The 14,893-nt window shown below is 42.3% G+C and overlaps 1 pseudogene; it reads left to right on the plus strand.

The window, feature by feature from the left end:
* The first annotated feature begins 2,215 nt into the window (after nucleotides 1-2,215).
* Nucleotides 2,216-14,591, plus strand: LOC124008018 (annotated as a pseudogene).
* The last annotated feature ends 302 nt before the right edge of the window (nucleotides 14,592-14,893 follow it).

A 14,893-nucleotide genomic window follows, 5' to 3' on the forward strand; every position in this document is an offset into this window, starting at 1 on the left:
AAGGTCCAGTGCAGTCAAAAACATGATTTCCCTGTGTTTTCTATATGTTATTTCCACACTATGAAGTTGGAATAATACCTTGAAATTGTGAAAACTTTTATAATTCCCTTTAGTGTAAGAAGAGCTGGTTGAAAAGATCACCTGAAATGTCAGCCTGTTTTGGTGGGATGGAGTTTTAGGCCTGCCTTGTGACGTCACCAGGTGGTAAATTAGTTAACCCCCTAGAGTTGAATGACCCACCGGTGTGTCAGTCTAAGTAAAAACAAATCCCCATAAAAATCTGTCAGTTTAAAATAGAGATATCAGTTTTGCATTGGATGCGTCTCAGTCCACCACATCAGCCACCACATCCGCATCTGCGGTGAAAGGTGGCATAGCTATAGCGGTGTTTGTCAGACCATGAGACATCCTGAAAATCTGGCTTCTCACAAAAACGAATATGGAAAAATGTGACTCTCATGAACACGGTGGTGGTCTCTGTTTAGGTCTACCACCACCACAAGTGTCAGGGGACTTGTCTGAAGTCCGTACCGTAGATGTGCCAACTTCTGTTTGTAGCATCACAACCGTTTGGGCTACAAACTACAAACCCCAATGTGGAAAGGGGAGATCCTCATGAACAAGATGGTTTTGTTCGTTTCACAGGACTCTATGACCCCCCCCCATTGGCTTAGGCTTTGAAGTATTAATAGACCAATAAGAAAGAGATCCAAACCTCTCTGCTAATAAGGGCTAGTTTTCGGTTTTTCCTTCCCCACTCAGACCACTCCCAGATAGTCCTAGCGACATTATTGTTTGAGAATGTATTTTTTTTCCATTTCAATTGAAAACATTCAGGGTAAGGTACTTCATTGTTGATACTGAGATAAAAATGGCTACATTGGACCTTTTAATAGGGCGTTGGGCCACCACCAACCATCAGAATGCCTTAACATTGATTCTACAAGTGGCTGGAACTCTATTGTAGGGATTCTTTCACAAGAAATTCCATAGGTTGGTGTTTTGTTTTAAGGTGGTCAAAAAGGCTGTCTCAGGCGCTGCTCAAGAATCTTCCATAAGTGTTCAATTTAGTTGAGATCTGGTGACTGTGACACACACACACACACACACACACACACACACACACACACACACACACACACACACACACACACACACACACACACACACACACACACACACACACACACACACACACACACACACACACACACACACACACACTTACAGTGAGCTCCAAAAGTATTGGATCCGTGTGAAGTTTTGTTTTTTACTCTGTACTCCAGCACTTTGGATTTGAAATTATACAATGACAATGAGTTTAAAGTGCAGACTGTCAGCTTTAATTGGAGGGTATTTTCATCGATATCAGGAGAACCGTTTGGAAATTACAACACTTTTTGTACATAGCCCCCAATTTTAGGGGACCAAAGGTGTTGGGACAAATTCACTTATATGTGTATTAAAGTAGTAAAAAGTTAAGTACTTGGTCCGATATTCATATCACGCAATGACTACATCAAGCTTCTCACTCTATACATTTGTTGGTTGTGTTTCAGATTATTTTGTGCTCAATAAAAGTTTATGGTAAATAATGTATTGTGTTATTTTATAGTAACTTTTATTGTAAATATTTGTAAATATGGATAGAATATGTTTCTAAACACTTCTACATTAATATGGATGCTACCATGATTATCGATAATCCTAATTGAATAATGATGACTTAGAAAGTTACAGATGCACGTGTCACCGACCCAATACTTTCAGGAACTCACTATATATTAAACCCCCTATGGTCCTTTGAGACCCCACTTTCAAAGTAACTGGTATCTCTTCCCAAATTATGGAATAGCCATGGGAGCCAAAGTAATAGGCAGCTGGGTATTTTTCTACATGACCCTAAGCATGATGGGATGTTAATTGTTTAATTAACTAAGGAATCACACCTGTAATCTCACCTGTTTTCAATATACTTTGTAGCCCTCATTTACATTTAATAAAGTGTTTCCTTTATTTTGGCAGTTACCTGTAGGTTGTAATCTCATTGATCAACTGCTCACCCAAATATTACTCAATTGTCCGCGTTGAAATTACATGGTGTGCCTAGTGGGTAATCATCCCAAGAAAAGGAAATTACAAAATGTATGTTTATCATGCTTTTCCCCCCTCCTCGCAGATAATTTGAGGTTATATTTTGAGGTTCATAACCAAGATGTCTCTGAAGGTTCACACCAGCAATGTCACCAACAAGAATGACCCCAAGTCCATCAACTCATGCGTGTTCATCGGTAACCTCAACACAGCCGTGGTGAAGAGGTCGGATGTGGAGAGTATTTTCTTGAAATATGGCCGCGTGCTAGGCTGCTCTGTGCACAAGGGCTACGCCTTTGTCCAGTATGCCAGTGACAGGCATGCCCGTGGGTCTGTTATGGGGGAGAATGGATGAGTGTTGGCGGGACAGACTCTGGGTGAGTCCTATTTGGGTTCTTCTGTCGTTCATCTCAATAGTGAATACTAGGGCCATGTTTTTGTCTCAGCTGTAGCAAGTGTTACCATTACATTTCAGTGTAATGATGATGATAATGTCATGATAATAACAGATCAGCATATGTCAACAGACACTGTCGAGGGATAATTAATACAATAGTTTACCTTAAAATCAAAGTTCGTCAGAAGTTTTCAGACCTTAAAAGGGATCTGAAGTCGATTAGAACATATTTCACGGCATCTGTTATTTAGAAATCTGCAGGTCTTAATTGCACATGAATGGGAAAGATTGGCACCATCTAACATACACAACAAATGCCGTGGAACTCAGCTTTTGACATACAGTACCAGTCAAAGGTTTGGACACACCTAATCATTCAAGGGTTTTCCTGTATTTTTTTGTAGAATAATAGTGAAGACATCAAAACTATGAAATAACACATGGAATCATGTAACCAAAATATTTAGATTTGTCAAACAAATCTTCAAAGTATCCACTGCCTTTGACAGCTTTGCACACTCTTGGTATTCTCTCAACCAGCTTCATGAGGAATGCTTTTCTAACAGTCTTGAAGGATTTCCCACATATCCCACACATCCCAAACCATCTCAATTGTGTTGGGGTAGGGTGATTGTGGAAGGCAGGTCATCTGATGCAGCACTTAATCACTCTCCTTGGTCAAATAGCCCTTACACAGCATGGAGGTGTGTTTTGGGTCATTGTCCTATTGAAAAACAAATGATAGTCCCACTAAGCGCAAACCAGATGGGATGGTGTATCGCTGCCGAATGCTGTGGTAGCCATGCTGGTTAAGTGTGCCGACAGTGTCACCTGCAAAGCACCATCACACCAGCTCCTCCATGCTTCACGGTGGGGACCACACATGCGGAGATCAATCAAGTAACCACTCTTGACCTTAGATACAGTATGTACCCCATGTAACCTACACTCGATCCCTCCGATGTCAACAATTACAGACCAGTATCCCTTCTTTCTTTTCTCTCCAAAACTCTTGAACGTGCCGTCCTTGGCCAGCTCTCCCGCTATCTCTCTCTGAATGACCTTCTTGATCCAAATCAGTCAGGTTTCAAGACTAGTCATTCAACTGAGACTGCTCTCCTCTGTATCACGGAGGCGCTCCGCACTGCTAAAGCTAACTCTCTCTCCTCTGCTCTCATCCTTCTAGATCTATCGGCTGCCTTCGATACTGTGAACCATCAGATCCTCCTCTCCACCCTCTCCGAGTTGGGCATCTCCGGCGCGGCCCACGCTTGGATTGCGTCCTACCTGACAGGTCGCTCCTACCAGGTTGCGTGGCGAGAATCTGTCTCCTCACCACGCGCTCTCACCACTGGTGTCCCCCAGGGCTCTGTTCTAGGCCCTCTCCTATTCTCGCTATACACCAAGTCACTTGGCTCTGTCATAACCTCACATGGTCTCTCCTATCATTGCTATGCAGACGACACACAATTAATCTTCTCCTTTCCCCCTTCTGATGACCAGGTTGCGAATCACAACTCTGCATGTCTGGCAGACATATCAGTGTGGATGACGGATCACCACCTCAAGCTGAACCTCGGCAAGACGGAGCTGCTCTTCCTTCCGGGGAAGGACTGCCCATTCCATGATCTCGCCATCACGGTTGACAACTCCATTGTGTCCTCCTCCCAAAGCGCTAAGAACCTTGGCGTGATCCTGGACAACACCCTGTCGTTCTCAACCAACATCAAGGCGGTGGCCCGTTCCTGTAGGTTCATGCTCTACAACATCCGCAGAGTACGACCCTGCCTCACACAGGAAGCGGCGCAGGTCCTAATCCAGGCACTTGTCATCTCCCGTCTGGATTACTGCAACTCGCTGTTGGCTGGGCTCCCTGCCTGTGCCATTAATATATGCCATTTAGCAGACGCTTTTATCCAAAGCGACTTACAGTCATGTGTGCATACATTCTACGTATGGGTGGTCCCGGGGATCGAACCCACTACCCTGGCGTTACAAGCGCCATGCTCTACCAACCATTAAACCCCTTCAACTCATCCAGAACGCCACAGCCCGTCTGGTGTTCAACCTTCCCAAGTTCTCTCACGTCACCCCGCTCCTCCGTTCTCTCCACTGGCTTCCAGTTGAAGCTCGCATCCGCTACAAGACCATGGTGCTTGCCTACGGAGCTGTGAGGGGAACGGCACCTCAGTACCTCCAGGCTCTGATCAGGCCCTACACCCAAACAAGGGCACTGCGTTCATCCACCTCTGGCCTGCTCGCCTCCCTACCACTGAGGAAGTACAGCTCCCGCTCAGCCCAGTCAAAACTGTTCGCTGCTCTGGCCCCCCCAATGGTGGAACAAACTCCCTCACGACGCCAGGACAGCGGAGTCAATCACCACCTTCCGGAGACACCTGAAACCCCACCTCTTTAAGGAATACCTAGGATAGGATAAGTAATCCCTCTCACCCCCCCCCCCTTTAAGATTTAGATGCACTATTGTAAAGTGACTGTTCCACTGGATGTCATAAGGTGAATGCACCAATTTGTAAGTCGCTCTGGATAAGAGCGTCTGCTAAATGACTTAAATGTAAATGTAAATGTAGAATGCAGCAGCCATGACTAAACGGGTTGGCCCTGTTTTATTTTGGTCTTGCATAATGTGCCTCCAGTGGTGTAAAAATAATTTAAAGTACTACTTAAGTTGTTTTTGGGGGGGTATCTGTACTTTACTATTTATATTTTTGAAAACTTTAACTTCGCTACATTCCTAAAAAAAAAATATATACTTTTTACTCCATACATTTGTACTCCATACATATGAGTAGGCACACACCTACTCATAAACACACGCTCACACATAAACACACACCTTTATTTAAACAGGGGGGGAAATACACACAGCTCTTTCACATCTTGCTCAAGTTAATAGGCTTTCAGTGTGGAGCGATGCCCTAGCGTACTCCTCACTGCCTCAGCCCTAAGCCCCCACAGTGGGCGTGCCCAGAGAACACAAACAGGAGGCCTGCTGCTCAAACTGGAGGTGACAGTGTCCATAAGCTCCAGAGACAGTGACAGCTAAGACTTAGAGCACTGATGCTAGCATTAGCTACAGTGCCTTCAGAAGGTATTCATATCTCTGACTTATTCCACATTTTGTTGTTACAGCCTGAATTGAAAATGTATTAAGTATATTTCGTTTCTCACGCACGATCTACACACAATACCCCAAAATGACAAAGTGAACACGTAAAAAAAAATATTTGCATATTTATTGAAAAGGAAATTCAGAAATGGCTCATTTACATGAATAAGTATTAACATATGTACTGTATACATGTTAATGACCTTTAAACAACGATTACAGCTGTGAGTCCTTCTGGGTAAGTCTCTCTAAGAGCTTTGCATAGCGGGATTGAACATTGTTTACACATTATTATGAAAAATATGATTCAAGCTCTGTCAAATTGGTTGTTGATCATTGTTCGATAGCCAAATCTTGCCATAGATGTTTAAGACAATTTTAATTCAATCTGTAACTAGTCCACTCAGGAACATTCAATGTCATCTTGGTAAGCAACTCCAGTGTATTTTTGGGTTTGTGTTTTAGGTTATTGTCCTGCTGAAAGGTGAATTTGTCTCCCAGTGGTGGAAAGCAGACTGAACCAGGTTTTCCCCTAGGATTTTGCCTGTGCTTAGCTCTATTCCGTTTTTTAAAATCCAAATAACCTCTGTAGTCCTTGCCGATGACAAGCATATCCATAACATGATGCAGCCACAAACATGCTTCAAAATATGAACAGTGGTACTACAGTAGGTGATGTGTTGGATTTGAAATAGGAAGAGTGGTGCTAGGCTTCCTTTTTTCACTGTCATTTGGTTAGTAATTGTGAGTACTACAATGTTGTTGATCCATCCCATTAAACTGTTTTAAAGTCCCCATTGGTCTCGTGGTGAAATCCCTGAGCAGTTTCCTTCCTCTCCGGCAAACTGAGTTAGGAGAGATGCCTGTACAGTGCATTTGGAAAGTATTCAGACCCCTTGACTTTTTCCACATTTCGTTACGTTACAGCCTTATTTTAAAATTGATTCAATTATATTTTTTCCTCATCAATCTACACACAATACCCAATACTGCAAAAACAGGTTTTTAGAAATGTTTGAAAATGTATTTATATATAAAAACAGATACCTTATTTACATAAGTATTCAGATCCTTTGCCATGAGACTCAAAATTGAGCTCAGGTGCATCCTGTTTCCATTGATCATCCTTGAGATGTTTCTACAAGTTGATTGGAGTCCTGTTATAAATTCAATTGATTGGACATGATTTGGAAAGGCACACCTCTCTATATAAGGTCCCACAGTTGACAGCACATGTCAGACCAAAAACCAAGCCATGAGGTTGGAGGAATTGTGGGAAAGGGCACCAAAACAGATCTGGGGAAGGGCACTAAAACATTTCTGCAAGATTGAAGGTCCCCAAGAACACAGTGGCCTCCATCATTCTTAAATGGAAGAAGGTTGGAACCACCAAGACTCTTCCTAGAGCTGACCGGTCGGCCAAACTGAGCAATCAGGGGAGAAGGGCCTTGTTCAGGGAGGTGACCAAGAACCCGACGGTCACTCTGACAGAGCTCCACTGTTCCTCTGTAGAGATGGGAGAACCTTCCAGAAGGACAACTATCTCTGCAGCACTCCACCAATCAGGCCTTTATGGTGGAGTGGCCAGACAAAAGCCGCTCCTCAGTAAAAGGCATAAAACAACCTGCTTGGAGTTTGCCAAAAGGGACCTAAAGAATGTCAGACCATGTGAATCAAGATTCTCTGGTCTGATGAAACCAAGATTGAACTCTTTGGCCTGAATGCCAAGCGACATGTCTTGAGGAAACCTGGCAGCATCCCAACGGTGAAACATGGTGGTGGCAGCATCATACTCTGGGGATGTTTTTCAGCAGCAGGGACTGAGAGACTAATCAGGCTTGAGGAAAAGATGAACGGAGCGAAGTACACAGAGATCCTTGATGAAAACCTGTTCCAGAGCGCTCTGGACCTCAGATTGTGATAAAGGTTCACCTTCCGACAGGACAACGACCCTAAGCACACAGCCAAGACAAAGCAGGAGCGGCTTCGGGACAGGTCTCTGAATGTCCTTGTGTGGCCCAGCCAGAGGCCAGACTAGAACCCGATCTAACATCTCTGCAGAGACCTAAAAATGGCTGTGCAGCAACGCTCCCCATCCAACTGTAACAGTGTAGCTTCCGTCCTTCTCCTCGCCACAACCTGAGCTCAAACCAGGGACCCTCTGCACACATCAACAACTACCTCCCACGAAGCATCGTTACCCATCGCTCCACAAAAGCAGCGTTCAAGGTCTCAGAGCGAGTGACGTCACCGATTGAAACACTATTAGCGCGCACCCCGCTAACTAGCTAGCAATTTCACATCGGTTACACAACCTTATAGAGCTCGAGAGCATCTGCGGAGGAGAATGGGAGAAATTCCCCAAATACAGGTGTGCCAAGCTTGTAGCGTCATATTAAAGAAGACTCGAGGCTGTAACCGCTGCCAAAGTGCTTCTTCAAGGTACTGAGTAAAGAGTCTGAATATGTATGTAAATGTAATATTTTAGTCTTTTTATAAATGTGCTAATATTTCTCAACCTGTTTTTGCTTTGTCATGATGGGGTATTTAATCCCTTTTTTAGAATAAGGCTGTAATGTCACAAAATTCAAGAGGTCAGAATACTTTCCGAACACACTATATTTGAAGTGACTGGGGGTACGGATACACCATCTAAAGTGTAATTAATAACTTCACTGTGCTCAAAGGGATAGTTCCATTTTACCCATCTACCAGTAGGTGCCCTTTGCGAGGCATTGGAAAACCTCCCTGGTCTTTGTGGTTGAATCTGTGTGTGAACTTCATTGCTTGACTGACAGATAATTGTATATGTTGAGAACAGCTGAGGTAGTCATTAAAAAAATCACGTTAAAACACTATTGCACACAGAGGCCATGCAACTCCTGTGGCTTGTTAAGCATATGTTTACTCCTGAACTTATTTAGGCTTGCCATAACAAAGGGGTTGAATACTTGTTCACTTAAAGACATTTCAGCTTTTCATTTTTAATTCATTTGTAAAAATGTTTCTATGTATGTCTACAAACATAATTCCACTTTGACATTATGGGGTATTATGTGTGAGCCAGTGACACATCTAAATGTAACATATTTTAAATTCAGGCTGTAACATGACAAAATGTGGAAAAAGAGAATACTTTCAGAAGGCAGAGGGGCAGAGAGAGGCGTATCATGGTTTCACACCTCCCTCTGGTGGAGATGGTAGGTCTGCACAAACATTAGGGTTGTTGTCAGGCTTTCATTTTGCCCTGTTGTGGCTTGGTACTGGACAGATCTAGAATCAGCTTCCCCTCCCCCATGGGCTCCCTTTTGTGTTATGGCTAGGTTCAATGCAGCGATCAAAGGGTGTGGTCCAGATATTCTTGTTATGTGGAGTGTTTCCATTGGGCCCTTTATGTTGATTCACCTTTACCTGACCCCCGAATGTCAGACATAATACTGCAGCAGCAACACCTGTAACGGAAACCTCATATCCTTCTCATAATGTCTATGTTTGATGTAATATTAAAGTTCACCCAAATTACAAAATTACATATTGGTTTCTGTAAGCAGTCTATGAACAAGGTATGACAGCAATCAATGCTTTGAGTTTGTTTATCTGACAACTGTCTCCAAAAGCTAATATCAGGGCTTGTATTGGATTTGTCCCACAAATGCTAAAAAAATAAGCATTTGGAGATCGTGTTCAGGTAAACAAAACCACTGCTTTGTCTTATGTTGTCCATAAACTGCTTACAGGGTAAGGAAACCCATATTTACTAACTAAAAATGGGTTTCTAAATATGGGTTTCCTTGCCCTGTCTGAATATTTACGTAATTGTAATATTTCAGTCTTTTTTATAAATGTGCTAAAATTAGTCAACCTGTTTCTGCTTTGTCATGATGGGGTATTTAATAACGTTTTAGAATAAGGCTGTAATGTCACAAAATTCAAGAGGTCTGAATACTTTCCAAATGCACTGTATATTTTAAGTGAAGTGAGCGTTAGATTATTGAGAGATTGATTTTTTTTTAAGTATCTCTTTCTATTTCTCTGTAACACCCCCTTTCTCCACTCCTCCTCAGACATCAACATGGCGGTGGAGCCCAAGCCCAACAGACCCAGAGGGCAAGGTTGATATAGATGAAACTTGTGACACTTTCCCATTTTTAGTCAATTTCTCTCAATTTCTCTGTAACATTCTTTGTTCTACCTCAGACATCAACATGGCGGGGGAGCCCAAGCCCAACAGACCCAGAGGGCAAGGTTGATATAGATAAAACTTGTGACACTTTCCCCTTTTTAGTCAATTTTTCTCAATTTCTCTGTAACATTCTTTGTTCTACCTCAGACATCAACATGGGGCGGCAGCGTAGCCTAGTGGTTAGAGCGTTGGACTAGTAACCGGAAGGTTGCAAGTTCAAACCCCCGAGCTGACAAGGTACAAATCTGTCGTTCTGCCCCTGAACAGGCAGTTAACCCACTGTTCCCAGGCCATCATTGAAAATAAGAATGTGTTCTTAACTGACTTGCCTGGTTAAATAAAGGTCAAATAAAAAATAAAAATGGCAGGGGAGCCCAACAGACCCAGAGGACGGAAGAGGTCTGCCGCTGGTCTCTACAGGTACATAGGAGAACCCTTTTTGGTTCCATGTAGAACCATTTTGTGGAAAGTGTTCTACACAAACCCAAAACAGAACCAACAAGTGTTCTTCAAAGGGATCTCAAATTTGGACAGTTGAAGAACCCTTTTGGGTTCTAGATTGCACCTTTTTTTCTGAGTGTACTCTATAAGGTGTAAAGCGTAAATCATGTGCACAGACTCAGAGCCGCAATAGTCCGGCATTCTGTTGTGACATAGCTATGTGGCTCTGTATACCTCCCCACAATTCCCAACCAATGCAGCTCTATTCATTTGAATGTGTTGACAGTTGAAGAAATTGCTTGAGCTGCGCTGAGAATTTGAAAAGTATGAAAGCCAACGGTTCAATATTCTAGAACACTGCTGTACGTATGAATACACATTTGGACTATTAATGCTTCATGGAAAGGAGGGGGCAGGAATAAGTGGTCAATGTCAAGTCTCAATAGTTGCTGATAATTCCTTTACTCATTTCCTATCCTTCTTCTACAACGATCTGATAGAACTTGATAGTGGGATTTTGCTGTACTGCTTTGACCTGTCTTTTCTTCTGAGGTCAGTGCACATGAGGGAGAGGAATTTGGGAACTGAGGAGACTATTGATGCTCAATGTCAATCCAGAACATTATAATGTTGTCTAGATATTTTTTGGTTTCTTTCAGTGGCTATGACTTTGATAATGACTACTACAGAGATGAATTCTATGACAGGTCAGTGGATTACGCCTGTAAATACACTTTTGGTGTAACTCTACATTGCACATCATCCAGCAATGAGCAAGAGAGAATGATTTTGCAATGGCAAACATTCACAGTACAGTAAATAAAGAGATCATATTCTTTCATCAGTGACATTAATCGTTTTGCAATCTCCAAAAAAATCAGTCAGTGATGGCATTCTAATGCAGTCATACAGACACAATTTATGTATTTTGTGAGGGTGCAAACCATTAATGTCATTGATCAAAGACTATAAACTATATATTTACTTTCATGGGACTTTTTTTCTGAGCAGTGGAAGATGTTGTTGCCTTTTATTCTCAACTCATCATTACTGAAAGATGTCAAAACTTGTTCCCATAAGTAACGCTCACCCAGCTGTTAAGTCAAGCTTTTGTTTCACAACATGGCCTGTGCCGAGCAAACTTTGGCAGTGTCCGCCTCCTCTCTTGGCCGTCCCCATTTCAGTGGCTATAGAAGCCCCGCTGGTGCTCTCCGCTGGATGCCTGTGTTCGCAGATGTCTGAACATAATATCCAGATGAGGAACACATTTCAGCCATCCAGAGGAGTTTATTTATACCCTCTCTGTGATGTCCAAATCTGAGTTACGGCTGTCAGAGGCTGCCTTTGACTGGGATCAATATATTACAGAGAGATACACCCAATAATTTAATCGCCCTTCTGCTTTCAAGTGATCTTCAAAACCCCTAGTCTTCATGGAGCCGCTGACGCAACCAACGAACTTGCTCTCTGTCTGGACGGCAGATATCGCTTTGAAGCCGAGGCAATAGCCTCAGCCTCTTACTTTATTTCATTCACAACACACCAGAGAAAGCAGAATAGTTTCCTCTAAATCCTTTTCAGAGGTAGGTTTATTTTTCTACTGAACAATGGACACACATACCCCTTAAAGGCAATATAAATATCTCAAACTCCATAAGATGTATTCAACACCCACAGTCCATGATACTGTAGATACAATATGGTGTACTGTAGATACGTGTAAGAAGGTAGTGCTTTACCTCAGTTGGCCCTTTCAATGTTTCAGGCATGTCAATACCTTTTTAACACCCTCGAGTCGATTGGTGCACTGGTGCATAAATCTAGGTAACATAATAAAAAAATCCCCATCAAAATCCGTCAGTTCAAGCTAGAGATATTTTTTTGCATTGAATGCGTCTCAATCCACCTTATCCCCGTTCAAGTCAAATGACTTGAGCTGTTGCATTTCCGCATCTATAGTGAAAGATGGCAGAGCTATAGCGGTGTTTGTCATACCATGAGACATCCCGAAAATCAGTATTTCTCGTGAAAATGCCTGTAGCGTCCGAACAGTTTGACCTAAAAAACTATTATGGAAAGGGGAGAATGAACACCAAGGTGGTCTCCATTTTGCATCACGAACTTCACAAGTGTCAGGGGACTTGTCTGAAGTCGGTACCGTCAATGTGCCAACTTCTGTTTGTAGCCATTTGAGCTAAACTAATGTGACCCCAATCTGGAAAGGGAAGATTCTCAAAACACGAAGGTGTTCTCTGTTTGGCTTTATGACCATCACAAGTGTCACGGAGCCCATCTGAAGGTAACCGGCACCGGTTTTAAAAAAAGAATGGAAGTATGAAGGTAGTTTTGTGCCTAGGGATTAAATACATGCAAGGGATTAAATACAAAAAAAATCTAGATTTATATTTCCCAAACTTTCTTATATCTCATAGATATAGGACAAACACTTCAAAACCTTGTTTTTAATTTCTTGACTCTCTTTGCCATTTATGAATGTGTTATTCAATGTGTTTCTCTAGTCTGTATTAAAGGACAAATTCAATATTTTATCAAATATTTTTTGGATACCTAAAAGGAATTTTAAATCTATAGTATAACCATCTAAAAACAATTCAATGTCAATTTAGAACCCCCCCAAAACAGCTTAATTTTTAAAAATTAAGGACTATTACCTCTGTACTGTCATAACTCAATACAGAAATGTACATTATCAATATCCATCCACCAAAGGCTGTGTACCCTCTCTCTTTCCCTCTGTAGGCTGTTTGAGTAAAGGGGCAGAGTGTCGCCAGTGCCTCGCATAGTGCCAGTTAAGTGGCCTCACATGGCCATGCCCCTGGTGCGTCAGGTCAACTATTTGCCCGCCAAGCTGTTGGCACGCACATCACTCCTGCCTAGCAGCATCAAGCAGAAGTGTAAGTTCCTGCAGGCGCTTTATATCAACAATTAACCCAATAAGATGTCTTTAAGCAAAGCTCTGAACTAAAATGGCTCGGTTGAACTTGAACGAATCCATAGCAATCTCTTTTCATCTACAATTTTATATTTGCTTTTAACCAGTAAATTCTAAGATGAATGGATATAATTTGTTGGGACGAGTACATGTTATTGTTTTGAGCAATCGCGCCTTGCAGTGTTGTTACCATATACAGCAGTCTTCTCTTGATTCGGTTCCATGCTGCAATGAATGTCTGGGTGGATCTCAAACTTAAATTACTCTTCTTTGCTGTCCCCCTTCTCTCTCTTTATATCTCTATTCTGGTGTTGTCTGTTACGGTGAGCTCAGCGGAAAAATCCAACGAGCTACAGGCAATCAAATCAGAGCTGACTCAGATCAAGTTCAACATTGATGCGCTGCTCGGCCGAGTGGAACAGATCACAGAAGACAAACACTTTGCCGCGGGTGAGTTCCATCTCCATCAGGCCACAAGAAAAATATAACTCTACAGACTACAACTTTACAGAGAGCACTCTTTATCAGGGTGGAGTCAACAAAAGGTAAAACAATTACGTGAAAACACCTTTACAGGAAGATAGAGACAGTAGGGTAGAGAACTCAATTGAACCCCCAACACTGTGAAAAATGGCAGGTCCTTGCAGCCAAATAGAACTTGAAGTGTGAGTTGAGTACAGTTTAATACAGCTTAATCAACCCCAGAAAAACAAAAAGGGCCAAGATAGGCCCAATTTAAACTCTTACAGAAGCAGCCAAGAAAATCAGACTGAGTCAATAACCTTAATTAGTGTAATATTAATTAATTTGAGTTATTATTACAAGGCTGCCTCTGGTATGCAGATTGTATAGTTTCCCACTCTCCCCTAATGGCCAATGTCCAGTAGGTGGCAGAATGACACAATCAGCCATTGATTATCTCCTTGGTGTGACCAAAGAAGAAAATCTATTTTCTCTCTCCTGTTTCCTGGTCACAGACAACTTTATTGCACCAACAGCCCCGCATTATTTTTCATATAATGTGAGACACCTTTATAAGCCCTTTTTCTAAATAAATTAACCCTCCACAGATCTTATTCTGTTAACCGTGAGGGTCAAACACTGTAAAGGTGCGAGTCAGCGAAGTCCTGGTCTGCATCCCAAATGGCACCATATAAGGCACTACCTTTGACCAGAGCCCATTGGAAATAGGGTGCCATTTGGGACGAAGACCTGTTATATGAACTGTCATTCGCACTGGGTTTATGGCCCTGTAGGCTGGGCCAGCTGTACTCCTCTCTTTCTCTCTCAAACACACACACACACACAGGTCATAAATTCAGTGCTCCTCTGTCTCTGACCAGGCGTGGCCTCTAACCAGAGATTTAGGATCAGTATTCCCTTCCTAAATTTTTAAGCCAAACCGTATCGATGTGAAACACAACTAACCTTGGATCAGTTGTTTCGGGGTTTACTTCACAGAGCAGCTCTAAGTCCTAACTAATCATATGTATGTTTGTCAGTTATTAATCTGCTGTGTGTACCACACTTTTGGTTTTCAAATAGACTTGTCAATGATATGTCTGGACAAATAGTACCTAGTTAAAGTGTTCCATTGAGAGCAGATGCAATACGTCAAGCTTTTTTGGGACTCATTAAATCACATTGCGAAACAGTGGAGAAATTATACCAGAAACAGATTTTTGTTCACTTGACTCA

The sequence above is a fragment of the Oncorhynchus gorbuscha genome, linkage group LG21 (assembly GCF_021184085.1).
Source record: "Oncorhynchus gorbuscha isolate QuinsamMale2020 ecotype Even-year linkage group LG21, OgorEven_v1.0, whole genome shotgun sequence".
Classification (NCBI taxonomy): Eukaryota; Metazoa; Chordata; class Actinopteri; order Salmoniformes; family Salmonidae; genus Oncorhynchus; species Oncorhynchus gorbuscha.